The sequence below is a fragment of the Bos grunniens genome, chromosome 6 (assembly GCF_055505025.1).
Source record: "Bos grunniens cultivar Pamir isolate PY7600 chromosome 6, Bosgru_T2T1.0, whole genome shotgun sequence".
NCBI lineage: Eukaryota > Metazoa > Chordata > Mammalia > Artiodactyla > Bovidae > Bos > Bos grunniens.
The window spans coordinates 54,879,187-54,894,335 of record NC_141170.1 but is presented as its reverse complement, the minus strand read 5'-3'; the positions used below and the strand labels follow the sequence as shown (position 1 = coordinate 54,894,335).

General features: G+C 38.5%; 1 long non-coding RNA gene across 6 annotated transcripts in view; it reads left to right on the top strand.

Moving 5' to 3' along the window:
• LOC147370739 (uncharacterized) overlaps window positions 1–15,149 on the top strand; it is a 353,056-nt gene that overhangs the window by 81,764 nt on the left and 256,143 nt on the right. For 2 of the 6 annotated variants that reach the window (XR_015166168.1, XR_015166166.1), the window contains 2 exons: window positions 6,799–6,866; window positions 7,979–8,379. The exons of 2 other annotated variants lie outside the window; for them this stretch is intronic. This is a non-coding gene — a long non-coding RNA (uncharacterized LOC147370739). Of the gene's footprint in view, window positions 1–6,798; window positions 6,883–7,978; window positions 8,380–15,149 lie in introns of those variants that run through there. 2 more of the 6 variants (XR_015166163.1, XR_015166162.1) reach the window with 1 other exon arrangement.

Genomic DNA, 15,149 nt, shown 5'->3' with positions numbered 1-15,149 from the left:
AGCTAAAGCACAGGTTTCCTATTCTAAAGAGTGAGATTGATGTCAGGAGCAAAGAATAGTTTTTGTCCTGAATGCCTGAGAAAAGGCAGAAAAAGACATTTTAGAGAGATGTTCTGGTCTGAGAAGCAGTCATAGGTTTATCCACAAATGGTCCACAAGGGCTTTTAGATACTAGACACTAAGATGATTTAAAACCCAAAGGATTCTGGCTTTTTTCATGTTTGTGTTTCAGCCACAACATTATCAGAGACTATAAATTCTGTGTTGGAGAAGGCAATGGCACCCCACTCCAGTATTCTTGCCTGGAAAATCCCATGGAGGAGCCTGATAGGCTGCAGTCCATGGGGTCTCGAAGAGTCGGACATGACTGAGCAACTTGACTTTCACTTTTCACTTTCATGCATTGGAGAAAGAAATGGCAACCCACTCCAGTGTTCTTGCCTGGAGAATCCCAGGGACAGCGGAGCCTGGTGGGCTGCCGTCCATGTGGTCGCACAGAGTCGGACATGACTGAAGCGACTTAGCAGCAGCAGCAGCATAAATTCTGTGTACTTGCTTTTTGGTATGTATTTTTCATATTAGTTCTCCCAGCATCAGTGGTGTTTTTATTTCTATAGGGTTATTATTACAAAAGTGAGGAGTTCTGGATACAACTTTTCTGTCTATAAGTTCCCTGAGGATAAGTGCCTGTGTTGTTTACTACAGTATTCTGGGCATAGTGCTAGTTACATGGCTTATTTCAGGTCAGTTCAATCGCTCAGTAGTGTCTGACTCTTTGCGACCTCATGGACTGCAGCACTCCAGGCTTCCTTGTCCATCACCAACTCCCAGAGCCTGCTCAAACTCATGTCCATCACGTCGGTGATGCCATCCAACCATCTCATCCTGTGTCATCCCCTTTTCCTCCTGCCCTCAATATTTCTCAGCATCAGGGTCTTTTCAAATGAGTCTGTTTTTCACATCAGGTGGCCAAAATATTGGAGTTTCATGGCTTATGGAGCCAGTAAATATATGGTCACTCAATAAAAGACTTGCTGACACACAGTTTGCTGGCTGCAGATTATAGCACTTTGCCTTTGTTTTATTTTCTCCTCCAGTAAGGAGCTCAACAAATCCTAGTTTTGACTTTGTGAAAAGACATTCAAGAGCTCAAAGAACTTGACATACTCATTTTTACAAATTGTTGGAAGAACTCGTTTAGGAAAGTTATTAAACCAAGTCAGACAGGATTTGTTTATCCTAAACTCTAGAATCCAGCTACATATTAAATAAATAATAATGATAACTGGAGCATATTAGGGTGGGCTGTAAAGTAATAGAATTTGGAGGCTGATTTCTTGCCTTTATTTCTAATGCTCCCTTTCTTATAAGGGTATAGAGGAAAATCATGCCAAATACCAGAGAGAATGGGTGATAATTGGATGTATTCTCTTTCCTACTAGTAATGGATTCTCCTCCCAAACTTCATAGAGAGAAACTTTATCTCAATTTATATTTTTAATTAAATGCAAATTGTAGCCTTAACTGTTAGAGTTGCCACATTATCAATATTAATAACACCTAACCTGGAGAAAAATGTGAAGAGTCTTCATGATTGACTCTTCCTTGGCTGACTAGGGTTCATAAACAGACCCTGAGGGTTACATGAGCTCTGTCTAGACTCACCTCGAGGATTTGATCTCAGTGCCCCCATTTGAGATATCTCAATCACAGATTTATAAACCTATTGTTGTATTTTAATCCTTCTCAAATTTTAATTAAGTTATGGTTTTAATGCAAAGTAATTATGCTTACTGACAGACCTATGATTGATGCAAAGCACAAAGCAATTAGCTGAATAGAAACAAAAAATATAGCTAATATCATTGACATAATGGTCCTGGGCAGAATCAACATTATTTTTGAAATGTGAACCCTTCTGCGAAGATCATTGACATAGTTGTCATAGAAACTGCTGTCTTGTCATTACTGCTGTCTCCAGACATCTGTTCTAGGTTCAAACACTCATTGACATATGCATTCATTTGGTTAGATGGGGTGTCTTATCTTAAGCACCTTTATCATCTATGAATATGTTGACTCCTTTTAAATAATGAAAAACCAATAATAAATTAGTAACTGTAGATGTATCAGCACTTAGAGTTTTGGTTGACAATGGCTAATAACATCACTGAGACTTAATTATGGCTAGTATTATATGAATTTTATAGTCAGTTTTGAATTATATACAATAATATAAGCCCTGGTATTTAAGAAATACAAATAGTTTTTTAAATCTAAATGCAAGAATTTTTGAAACTGAGTTTATACAGATATGTTTGAGTTATTCTATTTGTTGGAAAAAAAGTCACAACACTTCACATAAGGAAATTACGCCATGAATACCTAGTTACAGAGAACTGGTAAAGATATTTAATTTCCCCCTAATTTATTTGCCTACATTTCCTGTTTCAGTCATTGTTAGGAAAAGACAGCATTAGCCTTCACCTTAACATATTGAGCAGAATAATTCTTAATTTTGCATCACTGTATGTAGCATTTATAATAGGAAATTTAGCATCCATGTCCTCCAAATGCTAAATGCTAGTGTTAATAGCAGCTCTTGGCCCTGGTCATAGTAGCAACCAAATATGAATCCACACATTTCCAGATGTCCCCGTGTACAGTATGGGGTTGAGTAGAAGAAGTAATACCACTCATGAATGGAAACCACTGTAAATGTCTTTGCAAAGACGTCTTTTCTTGTTATGTCATTTTCTCAGCAGATTCTTACCTTGTTACATTTAAATTTATCTGGTGTGCTGCTGCTGCTGCTGTTCAGTCGCATCAGTCGTGTCCAACTCTGTGCGACCCCATAGATAGCAGCCCACCAGGCTCTGCCGTCCCTGGGATTCTCCAGGCAAGAACACTGGAGTGGGTTGCCATTTCCTTCTCCAATGCATGAAAGGGAAAAGTGAAAGTGAAGTCGCTCAGTCGTGTCCGACCCTCAGCGAACCCATGGACTGCAGCCTTCCAGGCCCCTCCATCCATGGGATTTTCCAGGCAAGAGTACTGGAGTGGGGTGTCATTGCCTTCTCCGTATCTGGTGTGAGTTTCATACTAATTGAAGTCTGGAAGGTTGAAATTGCTTCAAGCTGTCAACAATACTACAAGAATGTCAGGAAAAAAACAAAAAAGCAAAATTTAAAAGATCTGGTACCCTAAAAAGAAACTGAAAGGGAAAAATGTACCAAGTTACTAAACATTTAATTGTTTAGAATAGAATAGTTAAGGGTTTGCCTTTCCCTCTGCTGAAAGTTGCAGTACTGAAGTGTGTTATTTGTTAGAAATAAATATAAGATAAATTGATGACAGGACTGAAAGTCTGTTGTGTGAGAGGGGTTCACAGCAAATGTAGAAAAGATAAGCCAACGGACAAGAAGGAACTATCTTAAGATTTTATACTAAAGGAACTTGGACAAGTAGGTCTTTTGGAAATGATACCTGGTGACAGAGTGTCTCGTGTTTTTCTTGTAAGTTGAAAATTCATGCATAAAGAGAAATACATTCTTTGAATAGCAGAAAAGTGTTCTTCTTTTATACACTGAAAATCCTGGCATGTTTCATTGATTCACACTTTTCTGCTATTGAATGTAGAATAAAGAATTGCCACTAATCATAATTACTATAAAATATTTGTTGCTACAATTGTTGTGATGGTACACAATAAATAATAAATGGTTAAAATAAACCCAGAGGAAGATAGAAATATAATAGACTTTACAGACAGTCTAGAAAGTTAATGTTGAAAGATATTATTTTAAGAAGTTCCTTAGCTACTTATTTGAAGAAACTGGCTGGAAATTTAAGAGCGATATTTGGAATTGAAGTGATTTGGGAGTCACCAGATTTCTTTGTGATTAAAATGTAACTGTTTATTAGGATGTGCTCAGAAATGATGCTTGAGTGGGCCTGCTAAGTCTCTTCAGTTGTATCTGACTCTTTGCCACCCCATGGACTGTTAGCCCACCAGACTTCTCTGTCCCCTGAATTGTCCAGGCAAGAATTCTGGATTGGGTTGCCATGCCCTCCTCCAGGGGATCTTTCCAACCCAGGGATCAAACCATTGTATCTCCCTATGGTTCTTGTATCACTGAGGGGAGCAGGGGAGTGGAATTCAGAGGCTAGGGGTTGATAGATGTCAGTTGGGAGACTATATCTAGAACTTTTTCTTAGTCACTTATCATCTGTTGCTTCCCAGATGGTGCTAGTGGTAAAGAACCTGCCTGCCAATGCAGGAGACATAAGAGAGGCGGGTTCCATCCCTAGGTCAAGAAGATCCCCTGGAGGCGTGCATGGCAACCCGTTCTGGTATTCTTGCCTGGAGAACCCCCATGGAAAAGGAGCCTGGCAGGCTATAGTCCATTTGGTTGCAGAGTCAGACATGACTGAAGTGACTGAGCATGCACACTCCATCATCAGTTAATAATGGCATGCGAGAGAAAGATATGGAAGAAAGCTGTCTAGGGTAGAGGAAAAAGTGTTGTACTGTGTTAATGAAGATTGACATTTCAGTAGCATAAGTCTGGATAACTACATTTTTTCGTTTCTGTGTTCATTACTTGGGAGGGAATAGCCATAGAAATGATAAATTCTTTGCTTTATGGCAAAATTTTGATGGAAATCAGTTGGTACTAGAAGCATAAGCTAGAAGGACAGGATGTTTTGATCAGAGGGAGATCTTTTAATATTTCAGAAGCAGAAGAGTTGTTGGGTGATAACAGTCCAGAATATAGACACCAGAGTGGATGAGGGAATAGAGAGTGCATGAAATAACTTGAATTATGGAAAGCCAGAAAAGGTTCAATGTTCAGATAACTTTGTCACCTGGTCATTGGTTTACTGAAGATAAATGTTGAATGAAGGGGTAAATGTTGAAAGCAAAAGCATGCCAGGAGCCAAGGTCACTTGTGAGTCAATGAGATCAACAGGAAGCCACATAGATGCAGAGGAAGAATGGTGAGGATGAAACAATGATGGCCCCAAATGAGCACCATGAAGTGAACAACTACCCTGCAGTTCCCGTGCTCCTGGACTCTGAAGAAAGTAGAATATGGGAGCCTGAGAGCTTAGTGTTTGATAAAGAGTTTTGCAAGGGAAATAGTATTGTCTCTGCCAGCAACCTGTCAGGAAAAGAGAAGCCTCTAGTTAATTTAAGGAAGGGATTTACTACAGAAAAAGAGAGACTTACAAAAATGGGGAAGCTCTTCTGTTCATTTAGGAAATTATTACCAAAAAAAAAAAAAACCCTTCCTGAAACCACTGCTAATAATCATAACTATTTTATACATTGTAGTTTATGTCAAACCTAATCTCCAGTTCACCCCACCCTCCCCTTCCCCTCCACGTCCACATGTCTGTATCTCTATTCCTGCCCTGGAACTAAGCTCAAAGACAGAGGATAACAACGATTAACAAGGATGCAGTGAAATTCCCACTCCTGGTGGGAATTTTAAATGGTGTACCAACTTTGGAAAACAGTCTGACAATCTCAGTGAAATTCCCACTCCTGATGGGAATTTTAAATGGTATACCCACTTTGGAAAACAGTCTGAGAATCTCTCAAAAGATTAAACACATTTACTGTATGACATAGCAATTCTACTTTAGGCATATACCCAAAGAAATGAACATATATAGCCACACAAACACTTGTACACAAATGTTTACAGAAGTACTCATTACTTTGCCAACAAAGGTCCACCTAGTCAAGGCTATGGTTTTTCCAGTGGTCATGTATGGATGTGAGAGTTGGACTGTGAAGAAAGCTGAATGCAGAAGAATTGATGCTTTTGAACTGTGGTGTTGGAGAAGACTCTTGAGAGTCCCTTGAACTACAAAGAGATCCAACCAGTCTATCCTAAAGGAGATTAGTCCTGGGTGTTCATTGGAGGGACTGATGTTGAAGCTGAAACTCCAATACTTTGGCCACCTGATGCAGAGAGCTGACTCACTTGAAAAGACCCTGATGCTGGGAAAGATTGAGGGCAGGAGGAGAAGGGGACAACAGAGGATGAAGTGGTTGGATGGCATCACCGACACAGTGGACATGGGTTTGGGTGGATTCTGGGAGTTGGTAATGAACAGGGAGGCCTGGTGTGCTGCGGTTCATGGGGTCACAAAGAGTTGGACACGACTGAGCGACTGAACTGAACTGAACTGATGCATAGTAGCCAAAAAAGTAGTAACCACCCACATGTACATGAATGGATAAATAAAATATTCCACACAATGGAATATATTCAGCAATAAGAATACATGAAATGCTGATACATTATGAAACACAGATGAACCTTCAAGTTGCTAAGTCAAAGCAGCCAGTCACAAAAGGTCACATACAGTTTCATTTTTATGAAAAGGCCAGAATAGGCAAACCTATAGAGATATAAATAGATTAGTGATTGCCTAGGACTATGGAGGAGAAGGCAATGGCAACCCACTCCAGTACTCTTGCCTGGAAAATCCCATGGACAGAGGGGCCTGGTAGGCTGTAGTCCATGGGGTCGCTAGGAGTCGGACACAATTGAGTGACTTCACTTTCACTTTTCACTTTTATGCATTGGAGAAGGAAATGGCAACCCACTCCAGTGTTCTTGCCTGGAGAATCCCAGGGGGAGCCTGGTGGGCTGCCGTCTATGGGGTCGCACAGAGTAGGACACGACTGAAGCGATTTAGCAGCAGCAGCGGGACTATGGAAGATTAGTGATATGCGCTGAGGGATAAGGGATATCAGCTTACGGATATGGGCTTTCTTTTTAGGGTGATGAAAAGGTTCTATAATTGATTGTGGTGGTGGCTGCACAACCCTGTGAATATACTAAAATCCTGTGAGTATACTTGATGGTACGTAAGTTATATTTCAGTAAAGTTTTTTTTTTTTAATAAGTGTAAAAAAGAATCCTAGCTAGCCAAAAGTGGGAGATTAAGAGGAGGAAGCATCAACTCCGTTGGATATTTGGCTCCAGACTCAGCTGAATGCCAGTCTACTAGTGCTCTTCATCTAGCTTCCAAGTCTTATAGAAATGACTCTCGTTAGTGGACTCTAAACCAGAACCCTGCTGGCCTGCGAGCCTGGAAATAATTTCCCCAAACTCTGTCCCTTATGATACATGATAATGTGCTGCTTAGCAGATGGGAATAGTAATACTGAGTGTGAACAGATAATATCAAGGAGAAGTATGTTCAAGTAAGATGAATTAAAGCGAGGTAGAAAAGACATTAGGAATAGGTTAAACATAGAGACTTATTTGTTACTGTGAAACAAGAACTAAAAAGTTCAGAGGAAATTTTTGCAAGAGAGAACAACAGTGGGAAATTGCATCGGGACCAAGGAAGCACAGAGTAGTGTGACTGTGAAACTTGGTGGGACCAGAAAAAGACTCGAGGGAATCATTTTTTGATGTTAATTAAATATCACAATGAAGTAAGGTATGGTAACGGAAGGAAACTGATTTCAAGTTTCTTCGAAAAGAGAAGGTTTCATTATTTTTTTCTAATGAAAAGAAAAACTTAAGTCATTTGGATGAAACTGGTAACTTAAGTTGCTTATATAGCCATAGAAATTCTAACCTAACAGGCAAACAATGAATGAGTGACTTTCTAGGATCCTAATCATGTGTTATAAATGGTGGCAACTTCTGATAAATGGCAACCTACTTCTAACGTAAATGAAAGTTGATTTTAAAGTCTTTTATTTTTTTTACTTCAGAATTCTTCAAAACATTAATACACATGTGAATATCAAAAATAGGGTATGATGTGAAGAATTAGACTGTATTATTGTCCCAATTACTTAAAAGTCCTTTGAGAGGATCCTGATTCTTCGCCATTGGCCTGGTTTTGGTGGGGGGAGAAAAGAACAAAAGTGAACATGTGCAATTTATGAATAAATATCTGACGTATCTTGTGTTTCCACCATGACTTTTTCCTCTATCATCAGCCAGCGTGTCCCAGATAGGAACTGTTCATTAAGCCTAAGTCTCTGGATGAAGACATGGTTACAACTGACCGGTAATGAGCTGACATGAAGAAAATCTGCTTCCATTTTTGTAAACTATAGAGATTTTGACGTTTTCTGCAACTGTGCTGATACTTCTTTGAACAGTATATAATACATTCTATTTTCCAAATATGTATAACTATGACATTTAAAAAAAATCTCAGTTTGAGGGAGGTGTGGGGGAAATACTGGTTCAAGGCATTAATTTTGTCTTCTCTTGAAATATATATATATTTAAGAAAGAATTTGGTTCCTTGAATGGTTAATTTTTAAGATGCAGAAAATGAAATTATCTTGATTCACATTGCTAAATAACTCTAGGAATTTAAGAAGATACAAGCTATTATTAAACCATAATAACTTAACAGATTTTAAAATGTTGTTCTGATTGTTTTGTAACTTTGTTTTACGTGTGTGTGTGTGTGTGTGTGTGTGTGTGTGTGTGTGTATGATATTCAAGTGCTTGTTTGGTAGATTTTTTTGTGGTTGTTGTCTTTTGTGTGACAAAATAGTACCTGGAGAAAACAGAAGATCAAACCTCTTGTTGTAGGCCCTTTCAATGATTGAGCTGTTTTCACAGAGTAAGCCTTGATCACCCTTAAGTGTTAAATGTTAATATCTTCACATTTTTTTTCTACTCTGTTAAATCAAAGTGAAGAAGTTTCTGTCCTGTTTGTCTTCTATCCCATTAGATTTGGCTTGGAGGCCAGAAACCTGTGGTGAGTCACAGCCCAGTTTTCTAGAAACCCGTGAACACTTGCTTTTGAAAGCCCTTGCCTCTTTGGAGCCGAACTCTGTGCTTTCCATCTTGTCTCTCTCCAAGGAGATCAGCTGCCCAAGCTATTGATTCTTCTCCTCACCTTGTCTTTGAGAATTGGTTCTCATCCATCCTCATTCTATCCTACTGCTCCCTCCCCCTCCTCCCAAATTTTACTTTTTCAGTCATTGACACCTGTCCAGCTCATCTTGCACTAACCCACTGGAACACTTCATCAGCCTGTCCAGTTTTTCTGTTTTAATGACACTGTGACTTTTATTATCTCTAGTGATTGAGATCCTGTGCTTCACCCCAAGCTTCTGAGTTATAACAACTGTTGTGAGTCAATGTGATATACATGGCTTTAGACAGTTTGAATGTGTCTTTAATTAATATATTCACAAGACCCAAGGCAGTTAAAATCTCAGATTAATCAAGTTATTATGAATTTATGAGACATAGTATCAATATAAAAACTATGTTGGTTGAAAGGTTAATTCTTGGTTCATGGGAAAGCAAAACAATGATACATATTTAATAGAGCTATACATAAACTTGATTACAGTTGTTTCACTCAGGTAAAACGATGAGTTCAAGATTATGTAACATGTTATTTAACCCTTGTCCAGTTAATGTAAAACTTTCCTCCACTAAAATAAGATAGCAAGCAGGAGACACACTTGCTGCCATGCCATTTGCTGCTGCTGCTGCTGCTAAGTCGCTTCAGTCATGTCTGACTCTGTGCGACCCCATAGACGGCAGCCCACCAGGCTCCCCTGTCCCTGGGATTCTCCAGGCAAGAACACTGGAGTGGGTTTCCATTTCCTTCTCCAATGCATAAAAGTGAAAAGTGAAAGGGAAGTCGCTCAGTTGTGTCCGATGCTCAGTGACCCCATGGACTGCAGCCTTCCAGGCTCCTCTGTCCATGGGATTTTCCAGGCAAGAGTACTGGAGTGGTGTGCCATTGTCCTCTCCGGTCATGCCTTTTAGAGCAAAGGAAATGTTAAGAATTCAGAGTAGCATTGTGTTAAACAGTGATACTTTCAAAAAAGTTAGCACAATTAGTGTTACTAAAAATTTGCAACATCAGTAACAAACCATTAGAGAGTGTGGCTTGAGCAATGAAAATAGAAAATGTGTTATTTGAATAGATGTTGCAGCTTAAACACATTTAGAGAGGTATATCCATTCACCTATGTGTATATTTATCTTCAAATGACCAGGCTGACCTTGGTTGAGCATGGCGCAAATCCTTTTTAATAGACACTCAAATTCAAAATAGCTTTGACTGTGTCCTCACTATTGCTTACTTTCCAGTAGACTGAGTCTACTGAAATAAGCAAACCAAAAATTCCAAGATTCATAAAGTTCTTGACAGATTTCAAAATTTTATTTGAATATAATACAATATGGAATCCACATATAACATCATTTAGTAGCAGGTGTTAAATATTTTAAGAAGAAAGATATATTACATAAAATGAAGCAATACTTTTTCAAAAAAGATAACTAATTTATCTTTTTTATTGTACATGACACCTTTCTAGTTATTTTATCTGTAGCTTTTATATGCCAGATATTTTTGATTTTGTGTTTTCCAGGGAAAATTCTATTCAGTACTTTAATTTATAAAACACACCACAAACATTTCATTACATGAGAAATGGCTTATTTTAACCATTGGTCAAATTTACATATCTCATCAAGGAGGCTAGGATTTAGGACATAAGTGATCCAAACTTCTATTTATTATTTTGTTGATGCCAAGAAATACTAAGAGATTTAAGAATGTTATATTCACTTTTATTTTCCAAATGAAAAGCAATCAAATGAATATATGCTTAAACTCATATCATTTGGCCTTTGTAAAAGGCCAAAGGCCACAGGTAGAGGAATCCCAATGTCATTGATAAAGGGACCTAAATGTTAAGGCTGCTACATGTTACTTTTAAATTAATAGTGACAGGACTGTCATTATTAATCCTTGTTTTGTTAATCTTATGCTTTTCTTTAGCTAGAAGCATTTAGAAGTATTTCAGCTATTGCTGCTAAGTCACTTCAGTCGTGTCTGACTCTGTGTGACCCCATAGACGGCAGCCCACCAGGCCCCTCCGTCCCTGGGATTCTCCAGGCAAGAACACTGAAGTGGGTTGCCATTTCCTTCTCCAATGCATGAAAGTGAAAAGTGAAAGGGAAGTTGCTCAGTCGTGTCCGACTCTTAGTGACCCCATGGACTGCAGCCTACCAGGCTCCTCCGTCCATGGGATTTTCCAGGCAAGAGTATTGGAGTGGAGTGCCATCACCTTCTCCAAGAAGTATTTCTACTTCTATAAAATATAGTATATTAGTTTATCATTTGCTTTCCAGAATTAAAATTCTGCTGCTTTACTCTGATGGCTCAGATGGTAAAGAATCTGCCTGCCATGTAGACCTGGCTTCAGTCAGTCCCTGGGTTCGGAAGATCAGCTGGAGAAGGGAATGGCTACCCACTCCAGTATTCTTGCCTGGAGAATTCCACGGAGAGAAGAGCCTGGTGGGCTACAGTCCATGGGGTTGGGAAGAGTATGATACACCTGAGCAGACTAACAATCAAAATTCTGATTTTGAATATCATGGTACTTTTTACAGGTCAAAATTAAAGCAGGTTTCTGGTGTCCACTGACATTTTTATTCTTATTTTTCATAAACCTATTGAATATAAAAAATTTTTCACAGTCCATGTTTCCATGTATCTGCTGCATGTCTTCAACACAGTAGTTATTCTAGATGTAGAATAGCTCAGTAGTAGTTATGCCATTTGCAGGGTAATGCTTTAGTTATTTCTGATTACCACAGACTATGAATGAATGTCATGTAGACTATGTATTTTGGAGGGTATGAAGCAATCCTGATACATTACCAACATTTGGCAAAACTGCATCATTCACAAAGCCATATTCAAATTGATAATTATGTTCCCTAGCCCACATGGCATTAAGATTATTGCAATGGAAGAGAGATACTGAAATTAATTAGCCTGAGAGAAAAGGTGGGATGTTTTTAAGCATCGAAGGAAGTTAATAGAAAAGTACTGGAGGACTTTTGAGTAGAGGTTAATCAACAGAATGTGTTCAGCCCAATGAATTATTCCTGATTTTGCAAAAAATTGTTTTCTTTAATTAGGCCTTCTATGTTTGCTACTTAACATCCTTGAAGTTTGGCTTTTACCCCCCACAGAAACTAGGAGACAAGGGTACTATCTCCTTTGATATTTCATCAGGCTCAGAACATGTTATTTTAGCTAAGTCTCATATATACTTGTTGGAAGCAACCATGACTCTTTATGAATTATGGGAAATTTACAAGACTGAGAACTTTGCCCAGGATTTTTAAAATTTAATTAATTCTTGGCTATGCTGGGTCTTTGTCACTGCACCAGGCTTTTCCCTAGTTACAGTGAACAGGGGCTACTTTCTAGTTATACTCATTATAGTGTCTTCTTTTGTTGCTGTTTTGGAGCGTGGACTCGAGGGCACACGGGCTTCAGTAGCTGTGGCACATGGGGTCAGTAATTGGTGTGCATGGGCTTAGTTGCCACGAAGTATGTGGAATCTTCCTGAACCAGGGATGGATCCTGTGTCCCCTGCATTGGCAGGCAGATTCTTAACGCCTGGATCATCAGGGAAGTCTGGCCAGGATTTCTGAGATTTTATTGGCATAAGACATTGTCAGTCTGTGAGAGAACCAGATTTGTTCCAACAGACAGTCTGATTTAGAGACACCCACATTCATAAGGGTTATAAAACTGCAATATTTTAATAACTTTCTGAGTTCCTCTGGGTTTATGGCAGTGTGCATAACAATAACAAAATGGGAAGAGAGCATTTTTCAGATGCTCTCTTGTGTGCTTCATTTTATGCTTTGCTATTTCAAGGTACACTTCACCACCACCAATACATTTGATGTTAAGCATTGACAACAAAAAGTACCCTAAATTTTAGAATTTGGAAGAGCTGGTTTCTTACAGAGACTCCAGGAAAACCAGTGGAATGCTCAAACAATTAGCCAACTGTAAGGACAAAGTGAACAAAGCCATTATGCAAATTTTGAGTCTTTCACAATTGGTTGACTTTAAAGCTTTTGGCCTGGAATGGTAGAGAATATGTTTTCTTCCTTGAAAAGCAACTTTTAATAAATCAAGTTTGTAAGATTATTAGCGCTTTTTGTTATCAATACTAATTATCATTACCATTAATTCGGGTATTTTCACTTATCCATTAACTTTTCTGCAATTAGTATCAGTTTCCAAATTTGCTTGTTTATACCTGTTCCCCAAATCCCCATTCCTCACAACCAGCATACAGGGCCCCAGATGGCTCATTTTGTCACGTTCCCACACCTGACACCAGCTATGTGCTTCTCTATCCATTAGCAATAAGTTTCTGCTTATTTCCTTACCCCTGACATGAAGGAGGAATGTCCTCTTCAAAGCATATCTTAGTTTCTCACTTAACTCATGTTTCCCTTGGCTTTTAGTAATCAGGAAGCAATCTTACACAATGTAAAGGAAACATGGAAAATTGGAGAAAAGGCAAATATTAAAAACACAACAGAACACACAGGAGGAAGGAGCAAGGAGAGTGTTGCTTCCAGTGTTATTATTTCTGTGTATCACAAACATAGCACTTTCTAGTATTTGAGAGCTGTTTTCTCACCTGAGATGTGTAAAGAACAAAAGGAAAGAAATGAAGAAATACAGAAGTTAAAATACCTACAGCACCTGCATAGTATTTCCCCTGAAATAGAACCAAGTGGGAATGCGAGAAATTCTATAGTTTTAGGTTATTCAATATAATACTTCCTACCAGTAACAGCGATACATTCTATTACTTACATTGTTTTTATTCAATATTCAAAAAGTATTTCTTAAGCACTTAATTTTTTTCTGATATTATACAGCAAAAGATTCCTGAATATACAATTATTTAGAAATTCCTGCCCTCAAGTGATTTAAAAGTAGAAAGAAAAGTGGTTAGAGAGTAGGTAAATATATTACAGAGAGATGAGAACCTTAATAAGGCTCAGTAAGGGAGATGTGAGAACAGTTAATAGGAATGATGAACCAATTCCTGGGGCAATCCACAAAGACTCCCTTGGGCAGACATTTCTAGTCACATGCTTCTACAAGCATACGTGGGTTTCTCTGTAAAATGTTACTAGAAATGAAAATTTAAGAGTATTCATATATTTAATTTTGAATATTTTCTCTCAGTTGCTCTTTAAAGGGCTTGTGCTCATTTATGCTACCACTAAATGTTTTATAGCCTCCCTAGTGTTGGGATTCAGCATGTACCACGCCAAATATGCTACAGTGGGATACTGATTATTTTAAATTAAAGTTATTTAAGAAATGGCAATGTAAGAAGGGCATTCTGACTTGCTATTTGGGGACAAAACAAAATCACTTCCTAGACTTTACTCACAACTGGCATGCTCTACCAGAATCTGTTACTCATCTCTCTCTTAAAAGCTTATGAATCAGCTTATGAATCCCCCAACTAGGGGGATCATATGACAGTTTCCTGCTTCTTTGATAAAAAATTATGTCTTGGCTTTGACTCTGAAATTAAGACTGACCTTCCCTGGTGGCTCAAGAGGTAAAGAGTCTGCCTGCAATGCAGGAGACACAGAAGACATGGGTTTGATCCCTGGGTCAGAAAGATCCCTTAGAGAAGGAAATGGTAGCCTGGCAAATTCCATGGATGGGAGGAGCCTGGTGAGTTACAGTCCATAGGGCCACAAAGAATAGGACACTATTTGGCATGAATTCATTCATTCATTCACCTAGTTCTTCTAAGTAACTTAAGAAAACAAAGTCTCATAATGTTTCTATAAGTTTCTACATAATCATAATTGTCATAATCCTTATAGATTTTCTATGTCAGTACCCTCATGGTTCTTGTATCCTGCTTTCTTTTTTTATGATCACAGTGAGTTTTACCTGTGTGTTTCTCAATAAAGGCTATACCATAATTCTTCCCCTCCACCCCGCCCCCACCCCAATCCAAAAAAGGGCATTCTGAAACTCTTTCTGCCTCCCAGAAAGCAGGAAATCTCCCACCTTGAGGATAAATTCCCTGCATCTGGAGCTGGAAGGGCATCCTTAGTGCCAGAGATAGGAATTCATGCTGAGAAGCCTGTATAAATAAATCCTGTTTCTTCTTTAATTCATTATCCCAAGCCTAAACTCTGTTTAGATTCTATACTAATCAAACACCCAAAACCTAGGTTTTTGGTTCTGTCAATTCCTCACAAATTTATTGCTTTCCTAAAAAGTATAAAAGCTATCTGCTTTGGCCACATCTTAGGTCCTAT